Source organism: Peromyscus maniculatus, chromosome 23 (assembly GCF_049852395.1).
Source record: "Peromyscus maniculatus bairdii isolate BWxNUB_F1_BW_parent chromosome 23, HU_Pman_BW_mat_3.1, whole genome shotgun sequence".
Lineage (NCBI taxonomy): Eukaryota > Metazoa > Chordata > Mammalia > Rodentia > Cricetidae > Peromyscus > Peromyscus maniculatus.
Window position 1 is genome coordinate 60,940,246 of NC_134874.1, and position 12,793 is coordinate 60,953,038.

The window sequence follows — 12,793 nt, forward strand, 5'->3', positions numbered from 1 at the left end:
AACCCTTCCTACCAAGAAGCTCAGACTAACCCACAATCTGCTTCAATAATTCTTTTCTACTTCTTTTAACAGAAACATGGTCCATAATGTTCCTCTTTTCTTACAAGATTTCAGAGAGATGAACTTAATATAAAATATTATATCAATTATAGAAATGATTCCTCAAAGAAGGATCCCATTGTATTAGTTTTTAAACTCCCAGGATGATGTGTAATTCCAATCACCAAAGCATTAACAAATACAGACTTTTCTCACATATTGTCAGAGTTCCTCCCATATTTAATTTTTCTTATTCTGACTTTTCTTGGTTAACATTCTGGAGTGACCCACCTCATCCTCACTTCTCAACTGCAGGCACTTCCACATTTCATTTCATCAACTTGCTGCATCTCCTCCTTCCTTAAAGAATTCCAGATTAATCATTGAGTGGGGTGTCCTTGTGCTGGTGAGCTCAATGCTAGCAACCCCCCCCACTAAGTCTGTTGTTCTTATAAAAATAACATCCCCCAAAGACAAACACGATCAGTCCAACACATTCTAGGGAAGTCTATGAGATGTCATCAGACATTGGTCATCTTAAGTCCCCCATTTCCCTCTGACATTTCTCTTAAAAGTCAGGCGATAAGCCGGCCGGTGGTGGCGCACGCCTTTAATCCCTGCACTCGGGAGGCAGAGCCATTCGGATCTCTGTGAGTTCGAGGCCAGCCTGGGCTACCAAGTGAGCTCCAGGAAAGGCACAAAGCTATGCAGAGAAACCCTATCTCAAAAAACAAAAACAAAAAACAAAACAAAACAAACAAACAAACAAAAAAAGTCAGGCGATGGGGATTTAGTTCAGTGGTAGAGTGCTTGTCTAGCAAGCACAAGGCCTTAGGCTTGATCATCAGCTCTGAAAAAAAGTGGTCTAAATTTTATCTTCAGTGTGTCTAGCCTGTTGCATATTCCTGACCCAGAGACTCTTGCCTCTCCATTACAATAATCCATATCACCATGTGATAACTCAGCCTGTTTTGTCACAACATTTCTGTATCATCTGCTGTATTTAGGGTTCCTTGTTCCTTTTCTAGAGTTATACACAAAACCTGGAGCATTCATTTAGAAAGAATCTTGGGGGTCTAGAATGCCAGGGCTCCCTGGATGACCAGTATTTGTCACAACTCACCTCACATATCAGCCTAAAGTAAAAGTGGGACCACTGAGAGACAATTAAAATGGAACTAAATTTGAGGGCTATTTCTGAGAACCAGAAGTCCTAGAATTGTCCAGATTCAAAGGGCTACAGATGCTGAAAGAAAAAATCCAGAGTTCTTCACCCATAACAAGTTCTCTGACCAATATGGGAAAAAAGGACAAACGTTCTGAGTCCATTCTGCCTTCAGTGGACACCACAACCATTATATTGTATAGCCTGAAAAACAGCATAGACTCAATCTATTTTTCTATCTATCTATCTATCTATCTATCTATCTATCTATCTATCTATCATCTATCTATCTATCTATCTATCTATCTATCTATCTATCTATCTTTCCATCAGCTATCTCTTCATCAATCCATCTATCCATCCTAACCTCCATCCATCCATGCATCCATCTTCTCCTACTACTACTCTTCCTCTTCTGTTTCTCCTTCTTCTTGCTCTTCCCTTATTCATCCAGGATATTATAATCATTTTTGCCTCACTAAGTTTTTACAGGGCCTTATAAAATGCTAGTTACATTATAACAAATAAAAACTTTTTTCTATGGGTTTTATTCTCCATATTTTCCCACCCGAAATCTTTGTAATCCATATCTTCCCCAGCACTTGCTGAAATGTGACATTCCTTAGATCTCTGACACTGTGACACTAAAAATCTTGTGTAAAAGTGTGTTTGTTAAAAAAGGCAACTGTGCTTCAAACCAGCTAAAAACCTACATCTAAAAACTTGATACGTTAATAACTTGCAAACACACCATCTTAGTTTGTTTTTATGACAAATGTAATTTAGATATAATGAATTCAATGAGTTGATATATTCAGTGTTTATTAGTTCTTCATTAGCCATGAAGTTCACAAAAATGTTTTCTCACTAAATAAATTTTTGTCAAGAGCCAAAATCCATAGAGTTTTCTAAATTAAAATGGAAAGATGTACACAAAGCCAGGAAATAGAAAGCTCTATTTCCTGGCTTTGTGTACATGTCAAAAACATGTCAAAAGTTTTATGGAAGATAAAAAAATCAAGTTCATATATGAAACTGCTGTATTCATTAAAATTCCTTAGGCCAAAATTCAGTACACTTGTATACAATTAGGATGTAATTCTCTGTTTGGAATAAAGGTGATAGAAGATGTCACATAGTTCAACCTTTTATACAGAGAAAAGGAAAATCCATGCTAGAACTTGCATTTGAGAGCCTTAAAATGGCCTACAAAAAGAGACTGTCTGAGTCAGGGAGTGATCTGTCTCTCAACTGCTTGAATTACAAAAGACTTTCAAAGGTCAGTGAAACATCCTGCCAAAGCTTGGCTCATGGGATTGTAGGCTATGAGAACAGATGTGATCAATCTGAGTGCTACAGAAGTGGGAAAGAAGGTCATGCGCTTACTTACACCTCCTTGAAATACAGGCTATGTAATCTAATGAAATCTGAGAGAGATTATTCCTGATGGACTGGCTCACAGGAAGCATTGGGGATGCTTGGTTATCACAGGCAGAGGTCTCACACAGAATGGAAGATGATGAAGGAAGGATGGGGTTTTCCTGATAAAATACATGTGAGAGAAGCAGTGCTTTACGGCCAATTCACTGAGCATGATGGAACACTGGGCTGTGCTTACAGAAGAGGTCAAACATAAAATGGTTGATTCATCAGGGACTTCAGGACTGGTGTTTGCCGTCAGTGCCTTTGCAGAGCTCAATGGGAGAATGTGAACTTGTAGAAACAACTAACATTTTAAGAAAGGGTAAAGTGTTGTGTAACAGTTTTCCTTTTTATGACATGAAATAGTTTTCTATTATTTTTGAGATTATTATTACATTACTTTCTCCTCTCTTTCATCCTTAAAACCCTCCCAATACTCTTCCTTGCTCCATTTCTAATTAATGACCTCTATTTTAATTAATTGTTGCTACATGCTTATACATATATATGTGTATGAAAAAAATATATCCATATAGTTATATTTCCTAAATGTAAACCAATCATTTTGTATAGTTAGCATATATATTTTCAGAAATGACCCTTTGATATTGAGTATTCAACTGGTGTACTCTTCCCTGGGCAGGACTATTCCCTTAAGTCTAAAAAGTTGTATGAAAAAAGATAAGAGGTTCATAATATCCAGCAATTAAATCATGGCAGGGAAAGCTGAAACTTACAGGAATTCCAAGGCCCATCCACTTCCAAGGTTAAATGGGTGATAACTAAGGAGAAATGAAGAAAGGAGACCCTCTGTCCCATTCAGCTGCAAACAAGTCATGCAGACACATTCAGAGTTCTAGTCCTCATGAGTCACCCATTCTAATGTGAGCCTTTGTGATGTCACACATTAGAGTTATTCATATTCCTATAAGTAATCCCATACCTATACTCCTGTATTAACCTCAATAAACTCACTAATTTGAGGGAATAGGAATCACAGTTTTCCCTGGGAGGCAGACAGATAAAGAAAGGGGAACTGATAAGTATTACAAATGGCCAACTTTGATAAGAGCTTCCATCCTGCCACGAGTTCCCAATTGGACAAGAGAGCTCCCATCTGGACAAGAGAGAGAGACTTCCTGAATCTGTCAGCTCTGTCTGAAACAAGTGCACTGATAAGACCAAGAATAAACCACAAGGAGATGGGCAGATGTCAAGGCAGAAGTACATACAACAAAATGAAGAGCAATACAGCATCACCAGAACCTAGCCCACCTCCAACATCTAGACCTGAACATCAAAAATTGGAAGAAGCAGAAGAAAACAGCCTTATGAATAACATCATGAAGAAGGTAGAGACTTGTGTAGAGGAAAGACAAAAAAAAATAGGAAGAACGCTATAAACAACTAGAGGAAAGAACAAACAAATTAGAAGAAAACAATAAAGTCCTGGAAGAAAACAATAAATCCTGGAAGAAAATAATAAAGTACTGAAAGAAAATCATGAAAAAGCAATGAAACAAATGAAGGAAACAGTCCAAGACCTGAAAAGGAAAATAGAAAAAATGAAGAAGACACAGAGGGAATGCTGGAAATAGAAAATCTGAGTAAATGATCGGGAACTTCACATGCAAGTATAACCAACAGAATGCAAGAGATGGAAGAGAGGATCTCTGGCATTGAAGATACAGTAGAAGAAATAGATTCATCAGTCAAAGAAAACACTAAAGCCAACAAAGTCATGAAGCAAAATGTACAAGAAATTTGGGACACCATGAAAAGACCAAACCTACAAATAATAGGGATAGAAGAAGGAGAAGAATACCAACTCAAAGGCACAGAAAAACAAAAACCCAGGATAGCCAAAAGAATCCTGTAAAATAAAACAACCTCTGGAGGCATCACGATCTCTGACTTCAAGCTCTACTATAGAGCTACAGTAATAAAAACAGATTGGTATTGGCATAAAAACCGACAAGTGGACCAATGGAATCGAATTGAAGACCCTGACATTAACTCGCACACCTATGAACATATAATTTTTGACAAAGAAGCCAAAAGTATACAATGGAAAAAAGAAAGCATCTTCAACAAATGGTGCTGGCATAACTGGATATCAATGTGTAGAAGGCTGCAAATAGATCCATATCTGTCACCGTGCACAAAACTTAAGTCCAAGTGGATCAAGGACCTCAACATAAATCCAGCTACTCTGAACCTGCTAGAAGAGAAAGTAGGAAGTAGTCTTGAACGTATTGGCATAGGAGATCACTTCCTAAATATAACACCAGTAGCACAGACACTGAGAGAAACAATCAATCAATGGGACCTCTTGAAACTGAGAAGCTTTTGTAGAGCAAAGGATATGGTCAACAAGGCAAAGCAACAGCCTACAGAATGGGAAAATGTCTTCACCAACCCCACATCTGACAGAGGACTGATATCCAGAATATATAAGGAACTCAAGAAATTAGACATCAAAACGACCAACAGTCCAATTAAGAAATGGGCTATAGAACTAAACAGAGAATTCTCAACAGAGGAAACTCAAATGGCTGAAAGACATTTAAGGAATTGCTCAACATCCCTAATCATCAGGGAAATGCAAATCAAAACAACTCTGAGATATCACCTTATGCCTGTCAGAATGGCTAAGATCAAAAACACTGAAGACACTTTATGATGGAGAGGATGTGGAACAAGGGGAACTCTCCTCCACTGCTGGTGGGAATGCAAGCTTGTACAACCACTTTGGAAATCAATATGGCGCTTTCTTGGAAAATTGGGAATCAATCTCCCCCCAATTTCCAGCTATACCACTCTTGGGCATATACCCAAGAAATGCTCAATCATACGACAAGAGCACTTGCTCAGCTATGTTCATATCAGCAGTGTTTGTAATAGCCAAAACCTGGAAAGAACCTAGATGCCCTTCAACTGAAGAATGGATAAATAAATTGTGGTACATATACACAATGGAATACTACTGAGCAGAGAAAAACAATGACATAATGAGGTTTGCAGGCAAATGAATGGATCTAGAAAAAATCATGCTGAGTAAGGTAACCCAGACTCAGAAAGACAAATATGGTAGGTACTCACTCATAGGAGGATACTAGAGGTGGAACAAGGATGACTGGACTGCTACTCACATCACCAGGTTGGCTACCTGGAAAACAGCACCCCAAGAACGACACGAGGATCTCCCAATGACGGAGAAATGGCTGCCATCTACATGAACAACCTGGACATGAGTGGGAGTAATGAAGGGCGAGGGTCGAGGGAAAGAGAGCCTGTGAGAGCGGGAGATCCCAGCTGGATCAAGAACAGAGAGGGAGAACAAGGAAGAGGAGACCATGGTAAATGAAGACCACATGAGAAAAGGAAAAAAAAAAACAAAGTGCTAGAGAGGCTTACAGAAATCCACAAAGATACCCCCACAATAGACTGCTGGCAATGGTCGAGAGACAGCCGGAACTGAACTACTCGGGTGATGGGATGGCCAAAGAACCTAATAGTTGTGCCAGAAACCCCATCCAAGGACTGAGGGATCTGGATGCAGAGATCCACGGCTAGGCTCTGGGTGGAGCTCCGGGAGTCCAATTAGCAAGAAAGAGGAGGGTTTATATGAGCGAGAATTGTTGAAACCAAGGTTGGTTAAAGCACAGGGACAAATAACCAAACGAATGGAAACACATGAACTATGAACCAAAGGCTGAGGGGCCCCCAACTGGATCAGGCCCTCTAAATAGGTGAGACAGTTGATTGGCTTGATCTGTTTGGGAGGCATCTAGGCAGTGGGACCGGGTCCTGTGCTCATTGCATGAGTTGGCTGTTTGAAACCTGGGACTTATGCAGGGATGCTTGCCTCAGTCTGGGAGGAGGGGAATGGACCTGCCTGGACTGAGTCTACCAGGTCGATCTCAGTCCTTAGGGGAGGCTTTGCCCTGGAGGAGGTGGGAATGGGGAGTGGGCTGGGGGGAAAAGGAGGGGGGTAGAAGGGGGGAGAACAAGGGAATCCATGGCTGATATGTAGAAGTGAATGGTATTGTAAAATAAAATAAAAGGAAAAAAGAAAGAAAGAAAGAGAAAGAGAGAAGGAAGGAAGAAAGGAAGGAAGGAAGGAAGGAAGGAAGGAAGGAAGGAAGGAAGGAAGAAAGAAAGAAAGAAAGAAAGAAAGAAAGAAAGAAAGAAAGAAAGAAAGAAAGAAAGAAAGAAAGAAAGAAAGAAAGGAAGGAAGGAAGGAAGAAAGGAAGAGAAAGAAAGAGAGAGAGAGAGGAAGGAAGGAAGGAAGGAAGGAAGGAAGAAAGAAAGAAAGAAAGAAAGAAAGAAAGAAAGAAAGAAAGAAAGAAAGAAAGAAAGAAAGAAAAGAAAAAAACAAATGGCCAGCTTCTAGCTTCCTTCTTATTTTCTGTACTGAGACAGAGGCTTAGGCTTTGTCTTCCACCAGCAGGCTGCCTCTTCCAGCTGTCTGGTTCAGGACAGATAGGTGTGTTCACAGTCAGTCCTGAACATGGTCACCTGAAGCTGCAGGTGATCACAGCTCTTGTGAGTGAGCAATGGTTATGTTATTTCCAAAAGACAGCATGTCACAGAAATTCCCTCATGCTCAGTCAGGACATTCAGGACCCACTTCCCGGATGTTTCCTATGCCTAGGGGAAGTGGTTGATCTACAGGTTCCATTTAGGATGAGCATTCATGGTCATTTCAACATTTTGAAGTTATGAGGCTGTGCATTTGCTGCTGCATACCACAGAAAGAGAACCTCTGGCCAAGACTGAGAGCTAAAGAGATCTATGTGTAAAACAAAATATTTATAAAGCAGTTGCTACTACACTAAGTAACAACAGTAGCATCATCCAAAGGGCTATGACCTGCCAAGCCAGTGTCTTTTGACCAGGTACACAGTACCAGGTACCAATTCCTTCCTATAGTGCAGGCCTCACCAGATCAGAAGGAAGTTAATTACACAGTAACTCTGATGCCAATATTACACCAGTGATTTTCTCATATTCTGTATGCTACCACTTAAATTGTATTTTCTTATGTGGAAATAAAAAGTCTTAATTTCATGAGATCCTATTTGTTGATTTTTGGTCTCATTTACTATTGGACAAGAGTCCTATTCAGAAAATCCTTACCTGTGCTTAGCAGTGGGAGTATTTTCTCTACTGTGTCCTTTGGCATTTTCAGGGTATCTGGTCTATGGCACATTTGGTGCAGAGCTTGTGTATGGTAGAAGATAGAGAGCAGAGTTTCATTTTCTGCATGATGAAAACAATTTTTCACAATAAGCATATTATCTGAGACAGTATCTCAAATGCCAACAAATGTATGAACTACAAATATGGGTGCAAAGTTAAACTAGGTACTCACAAGTACATTCTCCTTACCAAATGGACCACTTTGAGGTCACCAGCCATGCAGTAATATGAGGTCCAGCTCTGACCACTCAGAACAATGCATGGTAACCATTTCAATAGAATAAATTGTCAGCAGGACTTACAGCCTGGCTCAAATACTATAGACTCTGTGGTCATTTTCTTGGGCCCCAGAAGAACACATTTGTCACATTAGTAAAATAATATTCAGATTGCCCCATAATTCCAGCTTTAAGTGTCTTTAAAATGATTACATTTTTCACCAAATCTAATTTTTTAAATGCTGCAAAGGAGGTGGAACAAGAACATATACGTTATGTTCATTGTAAACTAAAACATTCCAGGTACTGTGGATGCTGTAACGATGGTTATGAATGAAAATTTAACATTGTCACACCTGCTGTACCACTCCTGGTTGTGCATACTTATCGAAATGAATGACGCTGAATCACTACATATGTAAGGTGAGTTTGTGTGTAATTTTTTATCACTGCACTACCTGCAATAGATGATTCAGGGAATGAGCTCAGAGAACCACTATTATATGAATGACTAAAGACAACACAATATGCATAAATAATGCAAGATAATTCAAAATAAAATTATAGAAAAAAGTTGTATAATTCTCAAGAAAATTGTTCCAACTATGTATCATGAAGTTTAGAAACAGACAACTCTCCAAAATCAATTAACACATATCTTCTCTCATAAATGGAATCTAGAAAAATAAGAAAAGGGTTAAAAAATTTTAAAGTGTGAGGGGAAATATTTTAAATGGAGGGAGTATAACTGGGAAACAAGGTGGTGTACAGAAACAAATGACTTATTTTACATAATTAAAATGTACAGAATAATATGATTAACTTTAGAAGTAACAAAACAGAAAAAGAATTACTTATTTGCACAAGGGCTCATATATTTTTGTCCCAGCCAGCAGGGCTTCAACAGCTTCTCGACCACCCTAAGGAGAGAATGATAGGGACAGGAGACACAAAGGAAATATACCAAGTCAAGATTCTGATCAAGGTGCCACTTGATTTTTCTCCAGGATGGTTTATATAGTTCCTGCAGGGTAGGGGGAGCAAGAAGCTGTTATCTGCACAGGGTGGTGCAAGCTAACAGGATGTTCATGGAGGATGTTTACAAGGTGAAAGGGTCAAGGGCTCTGACTCAATATCCTGTTGCTAGGCAACCTGACTGTAAGATGATGTAGTTCCCTGTCTTATCAGGGGTCTGTATTTTTCCATTAACTAGAGATTCTGTCCTTGTCCCTGACATATTTTTATACAACTAAACATAATGACTACATTTTTACTATCTTCCAAACTTTTCTTAAGGTTTTTGAATGATGGGGCCAGAGTTGGCCTAACAGAAAAACGCTGTACTCTTTTGAAGGACTTGAGTTCAGTTCCCATCACCCATCACAGTGACCCATAATCAAACACCAATATCTCTAGTTCCAGGGAATCTGGAGCCTCTTCTCATCTCTGTGGGAACTGCACTCATGTGTACATACCTACATGTCTAAACACATATGTGCAATTTTCAAATCATTGTTTCATAATTTCTCGATTTATTTTATGGACCGAGGGAGGCAGAGAGGCTTGCACCCATGCAGTACATGAGGTCAGTTCATTGTCATGCTCTCAGTTGTAAGAATAAAGGATTGTGACCAAACAGAATGTAAGGACTATAAGGTGATTCTGGAACCCAGATCCATAAAAAGATAGTGCCAGGGAAATATAAAATATTTGGATCATGCAAAAAAACTGGGTTGTACAGAGTTGATGCAAATAAATCTGCATAAAATTTAAACTTTATAAGGGATTTCTTAGCATTTCATAAGTTTTAGTCACTAAAAGGCACAGTGTTCCATCACCATATTGTCATTCACCATGTGTATGTAATTAAGAGAGGTTTACAAAAGTCTTGAATTCCACCATAACAAAAGACAGAAATTTTGGCACAAATAATCTGTAAAATATAAACTATTATTTGGCTCAGCTGATATAACACACAATGGATGAGCTCCAGAAGTCTGGCAGCTTTCTGGCATTTTTAGCAAGGAAGGAGCTCTGAGTTTAGTAGCTCTGAGGCCTTCAGTGCCTGAAAAGCAGCTATTAATTTTTTTTTAAAGATGTCTAAATAACAAGCTAGGTAAGGGGATAAATAGAATGATAAACTGAACCCAAAACCAGACAAAAAAGACATTTTGGACAGAAACAGTGAACTGAAAACAAGATAGAAGACTCAAACTAACCATGTAACTGCATTAAACATAAAGTTCTAGATGGCAGAAATCACCAGAGAAGATAAACAACCACACAGGATTTCACTCTATGATGAATAGAAAACAAATGTATGGGCAGAGTGTCAGAGTAATGAGACAGGAAAAGGCAGAATTCTTTAAAATGACCTAGTACCCATGCTGCTACCAATGTAAACTGCTGAACAGTAATTTTTACTAGGGAAAGTATCTATTCTAAATAACACAAATATTATAATATACATGTGTGTGGTGAAATGGGATCAATTTTCCAGGCAGACAGAACACTCCAATTGAAAATTATTTAACTATGAATCCTCCAACCTGGATGCGAAAGTGGATGGAAACTGACAAATCCACAATTGAAGTTGGAGATGGGAGTTGAGAGAACAAAAGGAGGGAAAGTCCAACAGCTTCACTTGCAAATGTTCATTGTGTAATGGGATGTTGGTCAGGTTCAAGGCCCCTGGCTTCAGTACACCAACAATACTATACCTGCATGATACAAAGCAGCTGTCAATGCCACTACGATCATGGAGAGATGATGGAGATGTGATGGAGACATGATGGAGAGGTGGGAAAGATGGGGGCTGGGGGAGAAAAGTGCTTTACTGTTTTCTTCTTTATTATTATTATTATTTATTTTTATCTTATTTTTATTCCTTTTTTGTTTTCCGTTGTGGTAGGACTCTACAAGAGGTAGGGGCAGATATGGAGAGTCTGGGAGAGGAGTGGGATTTGAGTATACAGCATGAAATTCCCAAAGAATCAATAAAAAATACAATGTATATGTAAAAAATTGACTTTCACTTTCTACCATTTGTTAATATGAACTAAACAATAAGAAGTTGTCAAATAAATGAGGTTTTAAACTTTTAAAAAACATGAAAAAATTGAATAATTCAGTGCAATTTTGACATAGGGACAGAAGTTCCTATATAACAAGGCTTCAAGATGTTGTATTTGGAATAGAAAATTCCATTTAACTCCTGATATATCCACATGATAAGATTTGATAATAAGAAAAATTTAAATTATAACCAAATTAAGTTCTTTTACTGTAAAAAGAGAAAAGAAAGAATGAAAAGCAGAGAAAGTCATTAAGGACAAGGAGAACATGAACACTGCTGTCAATCAAACCTGACAGACATTTACAGAACACCTCCTCAAATGACAGCTTAAGACAGCATTTCCAGAACACACAAGTCACTTTTCAACATACTCCACGTTACAAGCTACTAAACAGGTTTAAATAAGCATAAAAGACCTGATATAAGTGATGTGTGCAATCTGAATACAGGGAAATTAAAACACAAGTTAATAACTGAATAGTATCTTGATAATCCCCAATAAATAAAAATTAAATATTTAATTTTTAAAATAATCAATAAATTAAAAAGAGAAAGTCATAGTGAAAGTAAAATAATTGAAGTGGAAATAAAATATAACCAAATTTATGGAATAAGCTAAACTATGATTAGAAAAAAACTAAAACATTAAATGATTTCATATGAAAGTGAACACATTCGGATTTTGTTTGTATGTTCTACAATAAAATCTCACTCTGTAGCAGTGTATCCAGAGCTACGTGTGGAACCCACACTGTTCTCAATCTCATGAAATCCTGATTCCCAAGGGCTTGGATTATAGACATGAAATACTTATCACCTGACTTAAGTAGATTTGTAATCTATGACATAAATTTTATATAAATCCTAAAAACAAAGTGATTAAGAAGCCTCTAGTCAATTTTTAAAATTCAATCAATTGAAAATAAACATGACAAGAGGTAAGAAAAAGACGTATATCTATACAACACTGATAAATCTTGAGGCACACTAGCAAAGAAAAATGAGATTATTAAAATTACTCACATAAGGAATGAGAAAGGGGATATTGCAGATCCCACAGGAACTTAGATGAAGTAAAGAAATACGGAAAACGTTAAGCCCATCATAATCTGGATGAGAGCCTACAATTTTTTTCAGAACTGCATCCTGCCATCCTGGATCTTCACTGAGGGCATCTCAGCCTCATGAGGACTGGGCTGTGAGGAGTCTCCAGGCTCTGAGAAGATGGCCTCACTAGACCTGGTCTAAGAGGAGACTGCTGTCAAGAAGGCAGGTTTGCCTCCCCAGAACAGGGGCTGTGAGGAAGTCCAGACTCTAAGGAGACCCTGGCCACCCTGGCCTGGGACTGCCCTCACCAGATTTACTCCACAGACCCCCTCCACAACGGCTCAGCAGGTCTTCAGCATTTCCTTAACGACCTCAAGTCTGAGCATGCTCAATGTCCCAGGCAGGAAGACCAAGGTAGAATAGGGGAGGTTTAGAGTCTCTGCCCGGATGCTCATTGGGCCGGAGTTCTTCAGGGGCGGGCTTAAGCCTCACATGCCATTTATGATTGGATGTGTTGCATGTGGCTCTATTTGGAGGCTGGCATTGTCTGGTGGGATGTGGCTTTGGTGGGTCTGCAGTGTCTCAAAGGTCTGCAGTGTCTCAAAGGGACAGATATTGTGG

General features: G+C 38.7%; 1 long non-coding RNA gene across 5 annotated transcripts in view; it reads right to left on the minus strand.

The window, feature by feature from the left end:
• LOC143270546 (uncharacterized) overlaps window positions 1–12,576 on the minus strand; it is a 62,517-nt gene extending 49,941 nt beyond the window's left edge. For 3 of the 5 annotated variants that reach the window (XR_013047735.1, XR_013047734.1, XR_013047736.1), the window contains exon 1: window positions 3,364–3,481. This is a non-coding gene — a long non-coding RNA (uncharacterized LOC143270546). Of the gene's footprint in view, window positions 1–3,363; window positions 3,482–7,768; window positions 7,892–12,148 lie in introns of those variants that run through there. The other 2 variants (XR_013047737.1, XR_013047738.1) reach the window with 2 other exon arrangements.
• Between the last annotated feature and the right edge of the window lie 217 nt (window positions 12,577–12,793).